This window comes from Alligator mississippiensis, chromosome 2 (genome assembly GCF_030867095.1).
Source record: "Alligator mississippiensis isolate rAllMis1 chromosome 2, rAllMis1, whole genome shotgun sequence".
Taxonomy (NCBI): Eukaryota; Metazoa; Chordata; order Crocodylia; family Alligatoridae; genus Alligator; species Alligator mississippiensis.
This window is the reverse complement of record NC_081825.1, coordinates 178,667,008-178,686,425: the sequence shown is the minus strand read 5'-3', so window position 1 is coordinate 178,686,425 and position 19,418 is coordinate 178,667,008. Positions and strand designations below refer to the sequence as shown.

Genomic DNA, 19,418 nt, shown 5'->3' with positions numbered 1-19,418 from the left:
CTGAAATTTCCTTAGCCTGACAAAGGGTTTTTGAACCCGAAAGCTTGCTTAATAATTATTTTCCAACTATTTGGGCTGGTCTAATAAAAGATATCAAATTCACCCAAGGAACCTTGTCTGGAATATGGAATATTGACACAGTACAAAATACCTGATCATCCTAAGTCATCATGTTTGGGGCATGGGCTGGTAAATGGCACAACCTGATTGCTTCCACTCACTAGGGCTTCAGTAGGGTGGCCCTATTTTTTCACTTGGCTTCCTAAATTCTGTTCAGATTTTGGGGGGTCCACTGGGTTCAAAAGGGAAAATAAAATCACTGCTTCTTTTGCAGGCAGCATCTTGGAAAAGCAGGCCAAGCAGTTTTCCTCTCTTCCAACTGAAGAATGTCAGGTGTTTCCTTAGGGGAATGTCATGGACGCTGGGCCTTAAAGGGTTTTTTTGTAATTTCTGAGTGGTTCTAAGAAACAAGCTCTACATTCAGGCTAGCAAGACCATTGGATATCATTATTCATATATTCAGGGAAAATGACAACTGTATAACGGTGACTAATAAAACAAACAATGCAAGAGCTTGACAGAAAAAGATTTCCTGGAGCTAGCTGCCTTATGTATGTGTCTATGGGACTCCCAGCAGAGTACCTCAAAGTCTGTAACAGACTGTCTGAAACAGCTTTCTGTAAGCGCACATAGTTCCAAACCATTACTCGAGTGACCAGAATTATTATAAATTGGCTTTAAGAGATTAGAATAGAGAAACACTTGCTGCTTCTCTATGGGCTATTGAATGAATCCAGGGTTTCTGGGATTTTGGTTTTGTGAGCTGCACTCATGGGTTTCTGGTCCTGAATCATGTATTGGGCACAGGCAGTGTAAGTACTTTTCACAATCTACATTTTACACATACATTCTGTTTCCCCAGACAAGATGGAAAGTGGTGATACTACATATTAGTATGTATGGGTGTGCTGATGTACATTTGGACATGTTCAAGTACATTTTATATAGTAATAGGAGCTGAGGTTCCTGTCTACACCAGGGACTCTGTAACAGTGTTTGAAGAGTACAATACAATTTTACAGTATTACAGAACTACTAAGTACCTTGGTAGATGCAGGGGTTTAGGTTGTAGCCGTGTTGGTCTAAGGATATAGGCAGACAAGGTTCATTGGGTGAATCTGGTTCTGTGCAGATATGTATGTTGGTCTGTGGGTTTCTTGTATACTGTGGTCTGTATTTTACCCTTCTGGATACTGATCCTTGTGTCTAAAAAGGAGATGTTGGTGCTGGAGTATTCTAAAGAAAGTCGGAGAGAGGGATGGTGACTGTTGAATTTCTGGTGGAACTCAATCAGAGATTCCAGGTTCTTACTCCAAATGATGAAGATGTCATCGATATATCGTAAGTACAGCAAGGGTTTGATGGTGCAGTTTTTGAGGAAGTCTTCTTCCAGGTGGCTCATAAAAAGGTTGGCATACACACCAACTGCTGCAGCTTCCTTAGCCTGACAAAGGGTTTTTGAACCCGAAAGCTTGCTTAATAACTATTCTCCAACCATTTAGGTTGGTCTAATAAAAGATATCAAATTCACCCAAGGAACCTTGTCTGCCTTGGTAGATGCTGCATTTAGAGAGCATTTTCATTACCAAACATCTCTTGATGCCATTCTAAACCATGTTAAATAGCCAGTAGTTAAAGATGATTTTATGTCTGGAGCCTTATGTCCACTAAGGAACTTGCCCATTGCCAGAAATCAGTGCAGATGAATCAATTGAAGGGTAACTGTGAGCAGAGGCAAAATGCAGCTGAAACACATTCAGCACTTGCTCAGCTGCACCCATAACAATATACAATAAGAGAAATTCAGCAACAACCAGCTTTCTTTGTGTGCATGGATTTATGCTAACTAAAGCAATCAGAGGGGGAAGAGAGAAGCCCAAAGGGGAAAATGGCCCAAACCAAGACATCAGGTGAGAGTAATAACCATCCTTGCCAAAACCACCTCCACATGGTGAGTCAGTAAGGCTAGATGGAAAGAAAGGATGTGGGCCTGAGGTGAGAAGCTTTGCTGACTCTTGTCAGAGACATCTCGGGAGCAGTGCCAGCTCAGACAGACCAGGCAATCTCTGGTTGAAGCTAGAGCACTACCCTACAACGGGTGTGAGCTAGGTACAGCAAAGCCCTGTGGGATGCCGGAAGAATGCTATCTGATGTGAGTTATTATGGGATCTGGTACAGATTTTCATTACAGTGCTCTAAACTACACTTCTGAAGTATGATACTACATCCATCAAGGGTTATCTTAGAGTGGGATCTGCTATTCTTACAGTGCTTTATGTACCTTGGCTATCTGTTCTGTTATGGGTGTAGAGTGTTTCTTGCATGCTTACCATACATAATAAGTGTAATGTCTGTACCTGGGTGTTGACTTTAAAATCTATAAATGCTTCAAATGTTAGTCTAATGTTGTTGCTCCTGAGAAAAGGGATATAGGCCTTTTATATACATTATTTTTGTAGTGCTACAAAAGCACATTTTCTGGCCAGGAAATGGTAGGGGGCTATTTCTTAACTATCCCCTGCCTCCAGGGAAGGCTGTTAGTGAGCAGGATAGAACAACAGTTGAATGAACCTGTGACCTTAGTGTTATTAGCACCATAATTTAACCAGCTGAGCTAAACAGCCACTCACAAATGATGGCTATCACATGTGACATATTTGCATTAAGAGATAAAATCAAGATCATGTTCACCTGATGAGGTGCCTAGTTTGTTGTGTTTTCATACATAATATAGGATACAGCAAATTACCATAGTTACTCAAATAAAAGATGACCCTGGTTATAAGATGACCCCTCCCCTCCCCATAAAATGATTATAATTTTCCAGGTATAGAATCTAGTTGTTGGAGGTTTGCTTTGAATGTGTCCCTTTCCCACTGTTACAGCATGGAAAATAAATCTGGGGGATTAGATAGTTCTTTTCTCTCTGATTGCCCCTAGCGTTAAAGCTAAGGGGAAAGCACAAAATCTGTCCCCCTTTGCCACAAAACTGTACAGTTAAGATCTCCACATTTGGAGAGGCTTGCAGGGGTCAGCCTGCTTGGTATGAAAGGGACAGGGGACAGGCTTCACTCTACACTTGATATTAGCCTAATAGGCCACTACTTATTTGGGCTGTGTAAAATTTTGCCAGGTGTTTCGTTTCAAAGCTGTTTTGACGCATTTCAAGCTCGAAACAGCAAAACCAAAATGAAACAAAAGGTTTTGAAACAGCTTTGAAATGAAATGAGGGCACTCAAAATGTTTTGAAAGTTTTGAAATGTTTTGAGTTTTGAAACCAGGCTTACTTGGCTTCAGCGCTGGTCCCAGGCGGCAGCAGCAGCCTCCTCTCATCCAGGGTGCAGACCCGGGGGCTTGCAGCCCCGGGAGGAGTCTGGCACAGTCCGGCAGCCCTCCTGGGGCTGTGACCCCCCCCAGATCTTTGCCCTGGATGAGCAGAGGCTGCCCTGTCACCTGGGACTGGTGCTGGGCATGGACTGTGCCCAGCACAGGAGATAATTGCTGCTGCTGCCTGTCCCAGGCAGCAGTGGCAGCCTCCCCCCATCTGGCGCAGATCTTCAGATTTGGATTTGGCCGAATCGAATCAGGGACAGTGATCCAAAGCAATTAATTGAAGCACTGTCCCTGATTCAGGCTGAATCAGAATCCAATAGGGCCCATTTTGCATACACCTAGCACTTTGTAGGGAACCACAAGATGGAAGTTCAAGCCCCACTGTGGGTGCAGAGAGCTTAGAATACAGGTCTTCTGAAGTCTGAGAAATTGTCCTAGTTGTGAAGCTTTAGCCTAATAGGTAGGAGGGCCCTTTTCCTCCTTTGCAATAAAACAGCTATTAGTCATGCTTTTTTTGTGACTACAATTATTTGGTATTATGAATGTGCCCAGGCATGAGTGTCCCACCCAGAAACCTACTCAGCTAGGGTGCAAGTAGTATATAGGGCACAGCTGATGTCAACTTTAACAGGTGCCCCACGCCCTGCTGCCATCTTGGATCTGGCTGCCATTTTGGAAATGGGATTCTCCCCCTGTTCCCATCATATGGTGTGTGACAGCCACAGTCCTGCCCATTCCCCTTATATGGTACGTGACACCAGAAACCTCACCTCCAATCTCATCACATGATATGTGACATTAGAAATGCTTTCCCCCAGCCACCATCTTTCTGCCCCTTGCTCATGTCACATGAGGCATGACATCAGATACCCCAACCCCCATTTTGGCAGCCAGTTTAACTGCCATGTTGTTCCAGAACTCCTGCTCCATCTCATGGTGCGTGACACCACCCACTGCATGGACTGTGACACCAGAAGGACCAACCATCAGGCCTCAAAGCCTGCTGCTCAAGCTGCACAGCCTGTCCTGGGCTACATGGCACAGGCACAAGCTATCAGGCCCCAGGTCACCATGTTGGCAGCCATTTTGACCACCATGTTGGTCTCAGAATACCCTGTCCCATCACATGGTGTGTCACATCACCCGTCACATTGTCTCTGACATCTGAAGGGTCCCCTATCAGGCTCCAGAGCCCACCACTTTTGCTGCATGGCCTGTCCTAGACAACATGGCACAGGCAGGGTTTAACTTTACATAACCCCTTTTTTTAGACACTAACTTTGTTTTAAAAACAGAGTTTGTGATATATTTATTATTTTTACTTTATATTCATATACACACTATTTTACTTACTGTATTATTTGATCTTTATTACAGAGGGCTTATCTAGTTGGCAAACCACACACATTTTTTCCCACAGCAAGGTAAACAGTTATTTAAAAAAGCAGCTGTTTGTGATTGTGTTAACAGAAGTACATTAAGTTTAAATACTGCCTGTAACTGATTATTTTTAAAAAGAGCCCTTTCTAAAATATTAAAACAGAGCAATCATATAACCTTGTGCCTTTATCTGATAGTGAAAGGTACATTTTCTTAAATAAGCTTTTGAAACTGTGTGTGTGTAGACATGTACATGCGCACGCACATGCTTCTTGGGGAGGGGGCAGGTTTTGGTTGGGGGTGAATTAGTCCTGTGAGTATAAAGGTAATCTATATCCATTGAAACCCCAAAGGAAAGTCCCCCAGTCCAAATTCACAAGACTTCTGACAAATCTGTGCGGGCCGGGAATGATCCGAGGCCCTTTTGTGCACCGCGGGCTGTGGCCAGCAGCCTGGACACGCCGGGTCGGGGAAGGCAGGCGGTGCGCTAGAATTAGGCATGGACGCTTAATGGTTGTTTAAGATTGTTTACTTACACCGAAGATGGTCGTGGTATAGGCTGGAACGTTTCCAGGAATACTTCGCTTAAATCCTAGTTTTAGGACTCGGACAGAACTCTGATTCACTCACACAAAGTTGTCGAGGCTCCGTGGAACTTTTGCGCGCAGGGAAGGGTACGTCGAGGGATCGTTTGGCGACGGGGAGAGGCGAGAGGCTGATCAGACCCCTGTAGCCTTCTTGATATTCACGCTAGGTCCAATAGGCTCCGCAGCGCTTAGAGATCTTCACGAGACGTGAAGTCTCCTCTTCCTGATGTTCATGGAGTCCTCCAACTTGGGCGGAAACCACTCAAGCCTCTTATACGGCTAGCAAGCCAATCGCTAGCCGCCACGTAGGAATAATTTAGAACTGACCAATAGTGGGGCACGAATTTAAATACAAATGGCGGGAACTCCTTGCAATGTGCATTTCTGTGCTGCAACGAAGAAATGCACCCTGCAAAGAAAGCTACAAACGGCGGGAAAATAATTTAGCAGTGCCGAAGCGCACAGAAACAAAAATCACACCCTTGGGTTGTGACATCCCCCCTTGCTGAAGGCATAGCTAAATTATGCTGCACGCTCGTCACTCGAGTAATCAAGAGCTCTTATCATGGGTCGCTGAAAAAAACGGGTAAACACAAAATTCGCCAACATAAGAAGTTCGTCCTCAAGGGATCGAACCAAATAATAACCAACACAAACACATATACACATAATCAGATTCATAACAAAAAACTGCACGATCAGGGCTTCAGTGGGCGTCATGGCGAAGTCGTGCGTCAGGCCCTCACTTCTCGATTATGTTATCCTTCTTGGGGCTTCTCTTCACCACGCACTCTGAATTCCGGATCTGTAAACAAAACTCTCAAAAAATAAGTTAATGTATCTCAAAATATTTACAAAAATTCCACACAACAAGGCGGTTAGTCAAGCTCAAACTCCATGGACATGAGTTCTAGCCATGAGACTATAGCTTTGTCAGACTCCATTTCAGATTCTTTGTACAGCTCCTGTAACTCTGTCCAAGCACGAATGCGACTGGTGGCGGCATCTTGTGCATCAGTCACTGGGTTGATCGTTGTTACAGGATGAGCTGCTCTTTCGAGAGTCGATGTTGTTACAGGCTGAACTATTGCTGCGGGAGTCACTGCTGCTGTTATTTCTTCAGGCAGGAGGGGCAGATGTGCTCCTCCGCTCGATTCTCCCTTCCGTCGGCATGAAGGCGGGGTCGCCAGAAACGATGCTGCGTCGGTGGGCGGGGTCGCCAGAAACGACGCTGCGTCGGTGGGCATTGTCGCTGACCGAACTCTCGCGGGTTCCTCCGAAGCTCCACCCTTCCTTTCCGTTCTTCCACGTGGTCTCCCTCTTGCTCGGCGCCATCTTGTCGTGGCGTTTCAGGATTTTCTTTCGCAGCCGCTTCTTCGACCGCTTGAACGGCCATATGCAGCTGGGTTTTCAAACTTAAATTCTTATTCATTAGATCAGTTACAGTACGAAAAGTTGCAGTTAACACTCCCCCCTTGTCGTATTGTGGGGCCACCCTCTCATCCGCGGCGCGTTCCTCCATCTCCAGATCTTCGCGGAGCTCGGATGGAAGCTCGCGACCCCTCAATCTAGACGCCACCATGAAGGGGGAGAACCGGCCAATTGGCACCGGTTCTTCACTCTCCCGAGCACATCTTAGGCAACGGGCACACTCCCGGGTGAGGGTCGGGTTTACTTCGCCCGCCGGGTTGACTCTGGCGAGGGACACAGTTTCGAGGGGCCTGAACAGGACCCGGTCGTCGCCCGTTATACACCCGAATGCCGCGGGGTGCAGATACACTTCCCTCTCTTTCGGGGCTCCGTCTTCTGAAGCTCCCTCTTCTCCCTTCAGCGAAAGACGTCCACTGATAAATCTCTCACCCATTCCGCCCGCCTGGTGGTAAGCGATATGTGCCTCCAGTTCCATGAAATTTTCTACTTGGCGTTTTCCACTGCGCCAAGGGCAGTTCTTAACTAATTCTAGCTCCAGCGTGCCTTCTCCTGATCCCATCCTCGTTGCCATGTGCAGGCTGGGAACGATCCGAGGCCCTTTTGTGCACCGCGGGCTGTGGCCAGCAGCCCAGACACGCCGGGTCGGGGAAGGCAGGCGGAGAGCTAGAATTAGGCATGGACGCTTAATGGTTGTTTAAGATTGTTTACTTACACCGAAGATGGTCGTGGTGTAGGCTGGAACGTTTCCAGGAATACTTCGCTTAAATCCTAGTTTTAGGTCTCGGACAGAACTCTGATTCACTCACACAAAGTTTGCTAGGCTCCGTGGAACTTTTGCGTGCAGGGAAGGTTATGTCGAGGGATCGTTCGGTGACGGGGAGAGGCGAGAGGCTGATCAGACCCCTATTGCCTTCTTGATATTCATGCTAGGTCCAATAGGCTCCGCAGCGCTTAGAGATCTTCACGAGACGTGAAGTCTCCTCCTCCTGATGTTCGTGGAGTCCTCCAACTTGGGCGGAAACCACTCAAGCCTCTTATACGGCTAGCAAGCCAATCGCTAGCCGCCACATAGGAATAATTTAGAACTGACCAATAGTGGGGCACGAATTTAAATACAAATGGCGGGAACTCCTTGCAACGTGCATTTCTGTGCTGCAACGAAGAAATGCACCCTGCAAAGAAAGCTACAAACGGCGGGAAAATAATTTAGCGGTGCCGAAACACACACAAACAAAAAATCACACCCTTGGGTTGTGACAAAATCCAACAAAGCTACCCAGCAACAAAAGGGACTGGATCCCTAGTAACACCAAGAATGGAAAGAAAGGAGATGTAAATAAACAAGAACCATCCCTTTCTCTCCTCCCCCAAGTAACCTAGCTAAAATAAATAAGGCTTGCAGTATGTTGCGAAGAAACATTGGTGAAATGCCAGGACACAGCCAGGACAGTCTGTACCCCTCATTAAACTTGAGGATACCCCAGATAACTGACCAACTCACTAACTGTAAAGACTATTCAGGAATGTATGCAGTGACTCACGAAACAAGTTTTAATATGCTGTGAAAGACTTTGGCAATAACATGTAAGCTGCCTGAATCATGTCTTGTAACAATTAAGCAATCTGTGTATCTTGTAGGCCACCTATAGAGGTTACACACTGAAGTTATCATGTATGGTGCCTGAACATACTTTAAAACGAACCAACTTATTCAGAAATCTGGGGAAAAAATCTGCAATAAGCCTTTTTTAACATCAACAAATGTAAAGCAGTACCAATTTAACCGTATGACATTCTGGGTGAATCAAAACAATTCACAACAGTATTTATTAGAAATTAAGATGCATATGCTCTAATCCTCCTAAATTCTTAGTGAAACATTAATGCCTAGAGCACTGTATCTTTCTCCCTCTTCTGAGCTAAGGAAGCCTATTGTATAAGAAGGCGGTGCCACAGCTTTAATCTTTCAACCCACAGGCTTTCAGATCAGAAGCAGAATGAGTTAATCATGCACATGAAATAAATCACAGGAGATTATAGGAGCTGCTTTCATCAATTTATCAGCAGTCTATGATACTGTATAGCAAGATGGCCTCCTGCTGAAAGTATCAAGGTACTGTCTAACTAGCAATATCATGTCCGTCTAGGGAACACTGTCAGCAGAACCCATCTACTAAATAATGGTCTCCCACAATGATCAGTGCTTGTACCAGCACTTTTTAATGTATACATAAGTGATCTTCCTGTCTTCACCAGCCAGAAATTGAGTTATGCTGATGACCTGGCATTTGCTACTCGAAGAAGGACCCAGGCTAAAGTTCAGACAGATCTTTACGAAGACCACAAGTTATTGGGAGAATATTTCGCATGTTGGAGACCTCGCCTAAATTTGAGGAAAACCGTAGTCACATCATTTCATCTAAACAACACCCATGCTGACCAGAAACTCCCCATCACTTTATGTGGAGAAAAGATTAACCATGAGAAGTTCCCAAAACACCTAGCATAACTCACAATCACCTTTTATGAACATTTAGAGAATGTTGCTAAAAAAATGAAAGCACGATTTGACCTTGTGCATAAACTGGCCAGAACGACATGGGGAGCACATGCAACCACACTTCAAATGGCCACTGTAGCACTTGTTTTCTCTACAGAAGAAAATTGCTCCCCATTCTGGAACAAATGTATGCACACAAAGATTGTTGATACACAGTTAAATGCAGCTATGCAGATTATATCAGGAATGCTAAAAAGTATGCCATTATTATGGCTTCCAGTCCTAGTGAAACATTGCTCCCAAACAGCTCCTCCACGATGCCACATGCATCAGGAATACCATAAGGCCATCAGTAACCCAAATCTCCCAATCAACAAGGACATCTTCACACCACAACTGAATAGGCTCAAATCTAGAAAACCCTTCTGGAAATATGACAAGAAGGTCTATGATGATAACAGAAGCATCAAACAACAATGTAAAGATTAAAAAAAAATCAGGTACATGGTTATGTAAGTCCCATTTGGGCATTTGAAGCTGAAAAAGAAATTAGCCCTAAATTACTTTCTTCAAGTTACACAGAAAGCAGGAATCTCACACCATGTCTTTAGAACCCCAGTTTAAGTAATTTAACTATGACCTCTGAACAGATTAATCAGTGGCAATGGAATATCATCCTGGTACTACTCACACACATTTAAACGGAAAACAAGACAACATTTTTGAGAGACATTTTTTTCAGAACATGAAGGCTAGAATGTAAAAAAATCCTTATGGATTAAATCAGGCTGCCTCCTGCAGTGGAAAAGGAGTTTCAAGTCTTCCTTTCTTCCTCTTGCTGTTGTTCCTGCTAGTAATGGAAGTCTAAATAGGGTTAGGGAGAGGAATGGGAAGGAGAGGGGTCAGAATAGCGGGCAATGAAAGGAGCTTCATACTTTCCTTATAGATATGCCTGTCTACTCTCAAAAATAGCTGAATGACTCAATGCCAGCACCTGCAATATACCTGCACCCTCTTCTGAACTCTTCAGCTTCAGTTGAGTTTGCAGCAATGTAGGTTTAGGTTGGATATCAGGAAAAACTTCACTGAGAAGAGTGAGGCAGTGGGATAGATTGCCTAGGGAAGCTGTGGACTCTCCATTACTGGAGGTGTTCCAGAAGAGGTTGGATGGCCACTGGTTGGTTATGCTTTTGGTAACTAAATAAAACCTGGAATATTTATTGTTCCAGCTGGATTGGTAGGCCTCAATTAGAGTGATTATATATTCTTAGCCTCAAACAGAATATTTTTCCCCTCCTCTGCTGCACCCTGTCTCACACCCCTACTCCATCTGGCCACTCTCTAGACTGCTTAGCTATCTCTGAATTCCAGTCCCAGAGAGTGGAAGGGGGCAGTTGAAACAGTCCTATTTTAAATACTTGTCTCAAGGAGCCTAGTGAAAAAGGGATAAAATCATTTGTTTGTACAGCATGATGCAATTCCTTAAAATTGGATTGTCCTGGTAAAAGTGGGACTCATGGTCATTCTAAGTATGCATTAATGACTAATTTACAGTTGTTAGCCATTTAATTTTTTCATGAGATGCATTTTACAGGCAATATCAATGCACAGTGAAGGATAAGGGGAGACAGAACTGTGGCAGCAGCAATCTAAATTTCCAGCATCATCACCTCTGCCCAGGACACAAAACATGAAAATTATACTGCTGTTAGAAGTTATAAATAAGCACCTTTTAAGGTGAGTAATAACCAGAAGTATGTATCATTGTGATATAGTGTGTAAGTTCATTCAGAAATGACAACTTAGATTTTAACAGATGACAAATTAACCAAAGCATTTTGTGTACAAATCTAAAGGACTCTAGCAGGGATTCTATGCACTGGCTAGTAGGATTGTAGTGACAAGTTAATCCAGTGATTTATTTAACCAGATTTCACCATATATTTATTTTGCTGGTTAGTTTGACTCTGGATCTACAAATTCCATCAGTTGCTAGTAGGGATTCCCAATGCAGTGCAAGAAAATTTCAGAGCAGCAAGTGGGGTATCTGCACTGATTAACTGAGCTGTAAAGGCATTGAACTGTGTGGACTCAGTATTTACCAAGGGAACTATTCTCAGGCAGAATAAAAAATATAATGTGCACAGTCTTCCATTTTGTTTATTTTAAAATACTTTGTTTTGGCCAACACAGATTTTCAGAAGTGGCTGTAAGAAATAAAAACATAATGTGCTAATGTGGCAACTCAGAAGAACAGCTTTCTTGCTGTCCTGGAAAAACTGGACAAGAAACATTTTTCAATTTCTGGAACAAAGGCTTCCTCTCTGGCCCTGAGGAATGATTGACAGAAGTAGTGAGCTCATTAAAAACAATATGTTTGAGTGATATAAATGTTTCACAGTTGTATACACTGTTAGGCTACAAGATTCACTTAAGTACTAGAAAAATACAGGGAGTTTGCTGCAGATAGATCACAAATGCTTTTCCAATCCAACTGTAAATTAACAAAATGTAATATTTTATTTAACTTGGGCAAAGAAACTGTAGGAGTTAAGGTAGGAAAATATGATCCTGAAAACAGAAACAAAACAATCTACTAGAAAGGCAATTCGTAATACCAGAACTTAGCATTTCTGGTATACTGCCTACTCTGTTTTCCTGTGACACTGAAAGTACCATATTTCATGGTGTAGAAGTCGAATTTTGAAGTCCAATTTTTAACTCTTAAAATTGAACTGCAACTTATACACTGCACCACCTTCCCTTGCAAGTGGCACCGGACTCGGCACTCAGCTGGCATGGCTCAGGCAGTGCCACTCATAGGAGATGGGGCTGTATCAGCTGAGCACTGAGCCTGGTGTCTCTCTCAGGGGACAGGGATAGGGCTGGGCTCGGTGCTTGGGTGGCGTGACCCCATCCTCTGTGAGCGGCACTGCCTGGGCTGTACCTGTGCTCCTTGCAGGGGATGGGGCTACACCAGCTGAGCGCTGAGCCCAGAGCCACTCACAGGGGATAAGGCTGTGTCAGCTGAGCATTCGGCCCATCCCTGTCCCCTGTAAGTGGTGTTTGACTTGGCACTCAGCAGCACCACTCACAGCAGACAGGGCCAGGCCTGATGCTCAGCTGGTGAGGCCTCTTCCCTCGCAAGAGGTGTTGTCTGGCCTGCACAAGCCAAGCACCAAGCCTGGCCCCATCCATTGTGAGCAGTGCTGCTGAGTGCCAAGACCAGCCCCGTCCCCTGTGAGCATCGCTAGTCTTGGTGCTTGGCAGTGCCACTCACAGCAGACAGGGCCAGGCTCAGCACTTAGCCCACACGGCCCCATCCCCTGCAAGCCTGGTGCTGCTTGCAGGGGATGGGGCCACACCAGCCAATAGCTAAGCCCAGCCCCGGCCCTGTCCCTGTCCCTGACAAGTGGTGCATCCCCAGCTGAGTGCTGAGCCCAGCACTGCCCACAGGGGACAGGGGTTGGGATGGGGATGGGGCTGGGCTCAGTGCTTGGCTGTGGATGGGCTGGTCACAGGGCATGGGCATGGAGAAGGGGATGCTTTCTAACAAACTGGAAAGTACTGGGCTGGACCAGTCTACAGTGAGGTGGGTGGATAACTGGTTTAGAAGCCACTCCCAGAAAGTGGTGATCGATGGGATGGCCTCATCCTGGAAGGTTGTCTCCAGTGGGGTCCCCCAGGGATCAGTGCTCAGACCCATGCTATCCAATATATTCATTAATGATTTGGATGAAGGGTTAGAAAGCACAGTTATGAAGTTCACAGATGATACCAAGCTGTGGAGAAACACAGGTACACCAGAGGATAGGGCAAAGATCCAGAAGGACCTTGACAGACTAGATTTATGGGCGGAATGAAATCAGATGAGGTTTAACAGGGAGAAGTGCAAGGTCTTTCACCTGGGTAGGAAGAACCGTCACTACAACTATACAATGGGTGGTGGCCTACTGCCTGGTACAACATCTGAATGAGAACTGGAAGATTACTATGACCCAACAGTGGGACAAGGCTGCCAAAAAGGCAAATAAAACTGGTGTGCATCAGCCACTGTGTGGCCAATAGATCCAGGGAGGTACTCTTTCCCCTCTTTTCAGTGTTGGTGAGGCCTCAGCTGGAGTACTGTGCCAAGTTCTGGACACTACATTTCAAGAAGGACATGGATAAGCTCAAGAGGGTACAAAGAAGGGCCACCCATTTGAATAAGGGTATGGAGGGTAAGGCCTATGAGGAGAGACTCTGGGAACTGGGCCTGTTCAGCCTGAGGAAGAAAAGGCTGAGAGGTGACTTGATAGCGGCCTACAAGTACCTCAGGGTCAAACATCAAGAACTATTCAGGAGGGCACCTCAAGGGAGGATGAGGACCAATGGGCATAAATTAATAGAGGGTAAATTTAGGTTGGATATAAGGAAAAACTTCTTCTCTGTAAGGGTCACCAGAATCTGGAACATGCTCCCAGCAGAGGTGGTGCAGTCACCCTCCTTGGAAGTGTTCAAGATGAGGCTGGACAGGCACCTTGCCAAGCCCATCTGAGTCCAAAACTTCCTGCCCATTGTGGAGGACCAGATTTGATGATTGTGCAGGTCCCTTCTGATTCTATGATTCAATGGGGCCAGGCTCAGTGCTCGGCTTGTGCAGCCCTATCCCCTGTGAGAGGTGCTGGGCTTGCAGGTGATGGGGCCATGCCAGCCAAGCGCTGAGCCTGGCCCTGTCTATTGTAAGCAGCGCCAAGTGCCAAGTGCCAAGCCCGGCGCCCTTTGCAGGGGGCAGGACTAGGCTTGTTTCTCAGCAGTGCCACTTGCTTGGTTTGTGTGGCCCAGGCAGCGCCACTTGCAGGGGTGGGGCCACGCCAGCCGAGCACTGAGCCTGGCCTCAACTTATACACCATGCCTATAAAAATCCTAACTTTTCACATTGAAAAACTAGAGGTCAACCTATACACCATGTCAACCTATACACTGAGAAATATGGTATCTCTCTGACCATGCTTTTTCTAGGGGCAGATTCAGGGAACGTGAGGTCATGCAACTGCAAGTTCCTTTGGCTGTGCACCACATAGGCAATGGGCTTTATGAGTTCACTAGTATGTCAACATTGCTCCTGTCAGATGCACCACATATTTTGTGAGCTGTCAGGTTACCATAAAGTCAGCATAGGGTCTGGCCAGAGCCTATGTTTCCATGCAGCTCTGGAGTCCAGGAGTGAGTTCCACTGTTGTTCACCCTTCTTCTTCCTTTTCTGCCCCATCCACCTACACTGGCACTCAGGCCCTGGGCTTGGAAGATTTGTGAAAGCAGGAACTCAGTTCTGCTGCTGCTCCTTCCCTCTTTTCCCCTGATGCTAAACTCAGGGGCAGGGGAGGGAGAGGGTTCATGGCAGAGGATTGTACCCCCTGGGCTCCAGAGCTGTGAGAAAGAAGGGGCCCTGGTTAGATCCTGCACTGACCAGTTGGTGAGTTCAGAGCTCAAGGCACACACAGAGTTCTCAGCAAGAGCTATGCTGCGATGCTAGTGAGTTCAGAAAGCAAACTGGCATCTAGAACCACAGCAAGAGGTGTGAGGCCATACCCCCAACCACTGTGTAGCACATGTACAGTGAATTCACTTCACTGTATATGTGCCACACAGCCCAAAGGGGTGTTGCTTCTGCCCATGGCTTTTTCCTGTGCATAACATTTCCCAAAAGATAATATAAAGATAATATAGTCTATGTCCAAACCCAGAATATATTAATATGCTAGTAATTTTCAGCAAGCATTTGGAAGTGTAACTGAGAGATGGAGTTGGATATTTACCAGTCAGTATTTAAACTTCATTTGTTTGAATCATTGTTATGCATTTGCCTGGCAAACACAGTTATGAGGTGGTGCATATCTATAGTTACCACCAATCTTTAGCATGAGAATGAGAGTTTTCCATCAAATAGTGAAGTCATCAGTGATTCCACAGATGACTGAAGAGGTGATCTGAGATCAGCTGTTCAATTGCAGTTATGGCAAAAAGCTCCAGGAAAAAGAAGTAGATCCTGGTGATGTCAGGTCACAGCTCTTTCCCTTTGTTTCTCTCATTTATCTATCTCTATAATGAAACGAGTTTGCTCAAAATGATTGATGACGTCATATGTCATGGAGCCACTGGGGATGGTTCAGTGCTTGAGTCTCTCAGTGTATGTATGTTAAAATTGCATTTCTCTTAATTGGCCTTCAAGGTGTCTTTGAATCTCTTCTTTGGCCTACCTCTAGAGTGATCAGCATTGGTGAGTTGGGATTATAGGGCCTTATGACATGCCCTGTCCAATGGTGCTGGTGCTGTATAAACATCGTTTTGATGCTGAGAAGTTTGCTTGAGCCAGAACACTGGCATTTATTCTTCTGTTCTTCCAGCTTATATGGAGGATTTTCTGAAGACATTGCTTATGGCATTATTCCAAAGTTTTCAGGTGTTTCTGGGATGTTATCCAAGTTTCAAATTCATACAACAGGGTAGGGATGAAAACAGTCTGATAGAGGAGAAGTTTGGTTTGGGTCCTGTGATCATTGAAAACATAGTTTCAGAGAGGCCCAATGATAGCACTAATATATTTTATCTGGTATTAAATATCAGCATCTATGCTTACTTTTTGAAAAAAGTTTGGTTATTCAGGTAGGAGAAATGCTCAACATTGTCTCAAGTTTGGCCTCTAGGTGTAATGTGTGAAGAAGCTGGTTGGTTTGGGGTAAAGTATCTTGGTTTTTGTAAAGTTGACAGTGAGTTCAACCATTTCATACATTTTACAGAAGCAATCAAGTGTGACCTGCAGCTCTTGAGTGGGCACATATGATGCAGTCATTAACATATTGGAGAACAGTAATGATGGTGTTGGTTATCTTTGATTATAAAGTACCTGGCAGATACTAAAGAGATTCCTGTCCATGCAATATTGGATGCTTACTCCAGAAGCAGTCTGTGAGCAATAAGATGCATAATACCTGCAATATAGATAGAAAGAGTGCTGGAACAATCAAGCATCCTTGCTTGAATCCAGTTTTAATAGTGAAGGGGTCCATTTCTGAGGCATTGCTTAAGATATGTGTCTTGTCATGTCATGACAACAATGGCAAAAAATTTCAGATGGCACCCAAGTCTTATCAGGATCTTTCAGAGGGCCTCTCTGCTAATTGAATCAAAGGCTTTAGTCAGATCAGTGAAGGGTGTGTAAAGATCTTTGGGTTGTTTATGACACTTATCTTTCAGCTGTTTAGTAACAAATGTAATATTCATTACCCCTCACAGTGGTCTGAAGCCACACTGGGACTCAGGTAGAATCTCCTTAGTGAGGTGAGGATCTTCCCAGCTATGGGCAGAAGTGCAATACTGTGTTAATTACTACAATCTAATCTCTCTCGTTTCTTCAATAGGTAATGATTCTAGCATCTCTCGAGCCACTGGGAAGATTTCCAGATTTTCATGATAATGATATATAGTTAATGAGAGAGCTTTCTTCCACCTTGCTTATAAATTTCAGCTCATATTTCATTAGGACCAAATTCTTTGTTGTTCTTCATATGCTTAATGGCTTTCAGGGTCTTTTGATAAGTTGGTGGATCTCCGAGGCAGTCCTTAAAGGGGTGTTGTGGAATGGCTTTAGTAGAATTGTCTTCAACATTACAATCTTAGTTCAGGAATTCTTGGAAGTGTTTCTTCCATCATGCATTGGTGGTGGAGCTGTCTTTAAGAAATGTTGTTCCATCCTTGGACATCAGAGGGATGGCTCCTTGTTTGCTTAGCTCACATATAGCTTTGGTTGCACTATACGTATCATGGCTGTCAGCAGACTTTTGAAATTCTTTTGCTTTGTCCTCCCACCACTTGTTCTCTCACTCTTGAATTTTCCTCTGGATCTTGGCTTTAATGTGGTGATAAGTGTCTTGCTTCTGTTTGAAGCTGATGTCATCTTGCCAATCTTTGAAGGCTGTCCTTTTTCTGTAAATGACAGCTTGTAGCCACCACCATGTTCTATGAACTGTCCCTTTCCTGCATGTCTGGTTTCACTAAGTGTAGCAATTTCAATATCAAATCATGCATATTCTTTGGTCACGAGAACTGTCCTTCACTCTGTTTAGTTCATTGATTCCACTGGACATGGTATTGCAGTCAGGTGAAATGAGACAGATGATGTTTAGGGCACCTTTCCCAGCCCCATTCCCATATGGGGTAAGAAGAGCTGCTTAGTTATGATTGGAGCTCAGTACCAAGTACAAATCAACTGTTGTATAATCATTGCCTCTGTACAGGTCCATCACTAGAAATTTCTGGCAATCACTAGTATCTGCCCTCTTCACCACTCATCCATTATTGTAAGATATGCTGTTGCGTGAAGGCACCTGTGCATTGAAGACCTCCGCCACTGAGGACTTTTATTTTTATTTTTGGATCACTGTCAGCCTGGAAACCTCACTCTCAACCTTTTCACCCTCGGTGACCCTACCAGGAGTGCCAAACTCCAAACAGCAGGACTCTTGAGGCTATTGGTAGCATACAAGCCTCTCCATCACATCAAGGTTGAGATCCATAGGAGGTGTATATACATAGATAGAGAGAGAAAAAACATAAGAATCTGATATTTATCCTAGGAATTACCTCAAGCATTTGCTTTCAGAATTACATTCAAATCTCCCCCCACCCCATGAACATTCAAACATTTGGTGTATTATAATAAAACATGTTCGAATGATTAAATCTGCCAAAAATGCAAGATTTTTAAAAATAATGGACTCGCTTTCTGTTTATATGAAGGTCCCTTTAAGCTCCTAAAACAATATGGGGAGAATCTTAAAAAAGTATAAATGTAATTTATAGATTCATTTTCATTGCTAGACTCGCAAAGGAAACTTTGTATGCAAAATATTCAAATCTAATAATACACTTTATTAAATGAGCCCTTTCATGGTGCGGAATAGTTCAAAGCCAGTAAACTGAAACTATAAAAAAAGAGTACCAGGTGAATGCAAACACCAAACAATGTCTCATATGTAAGCTGGGAGAGCAATTAGGTAGACATGCTGAGAGCTGGCATTAGCTTTTACAGGCATCATGTTCAGGCACGTTCCCATGTCAAGGCAGTTACTCAAGAAAGCATAAAGAATTTGATAATTTGCTGGCCCTAGGATTTTTTCTTGTTTTGTTTTCATTTTGGGTGGTGACATTCAGGATTGGTTGAGTTTGTTGGCTTGACTAGACAGTTTCTAGTTTTGGAAATTCTGTTCTAAGCATAGCTGGCTATTTGAACTTCCTATTATTGGCACAGCAGTATTCAAATTCACTTGTGCTATGGAAAGAAATTTCTTATAGGTGGAAGCTCAGTCATGTACTTTTATATTGAAATGTCTACCTCAATTCACTCCAGTCTCGGTATTTGCCTCGATCTTGCTTCTTTCTGATGGACATTTGTACATTATCAGAGATTAAACTTCTGCATCTTCTCTTCTTTTTGTCAGAGAACAGAAGAATAAAGAGAACATTCATATATATGAAAATGTGGCAGATTGCAAACTGAGAAAAAGAAATATTTTGAAAAACAACTTGTGATTAAACCCTGGAATTTACCATTTTACCAACCCTGGATCCTTAACATGAGCTGCGGTTTAGGCTAAGAGCTTGTCAGGCTTCAAAGGGATCAGATATTTATATGAACAGCTAGATTATCCAAAGTTATAAAGTTAATGGTAAAAATCAAATGTACTTGTGATGAACTCCTGCTTCAGAGTTTAAAACAATACGTGATTATAAAGGATTAGGATGATGGGATTTTCAAAGGTGTTTGTTCCACAGATTATCCCAGATCTGCTTACTTTAGAGTTTCTTCCACTCTCAGAATTGTCTGGTGTTGGTACCAGGGAAAAAATATTATGCAATGTGGATCATACTCCTGATCAAGGCTGGCAATTTCTTCTGTTTTTATGGAAATGGGCAGCGAATTCTCTCTCAAGCACCCTTAAATTAACTAAAAATAGCTCAAATTAATTCTTGCCTGGCATGACCAGTGAAACTCCATGAGATGAATTTCAGTTTGTGGAAATGTCTGGCAGCATGTTAAGATAATTAAATAATAACACTAACTGTGAAACAATTAGTTCTTACAATCC

The 19,418-nt window shown here is 44.0% G+C and overlaps 1 long non-coding RNA gene across 1 annotated transcript; it reads left to right on the top strand.

The window, feature by feature from the left end:
• The first annotated feature begins 2,042 nt into the window (after positions 1-2,042).
• On the top strand, positions 2,043-11,645 carry LOC132248668 (uncharacterized). Its single transcript, XR_009459977.1, has 3 exons — positions 2,043-2,212; positions 10,886-11,028; positions 11,485-11,645. It is a non-coding gene; the product is annotated as an uncharacterized LOC132248668 (long non-coding RNA).
• The last annotated feature ends 7,773 nt before the right edge of the window (positions 11,646-19,418 follow it).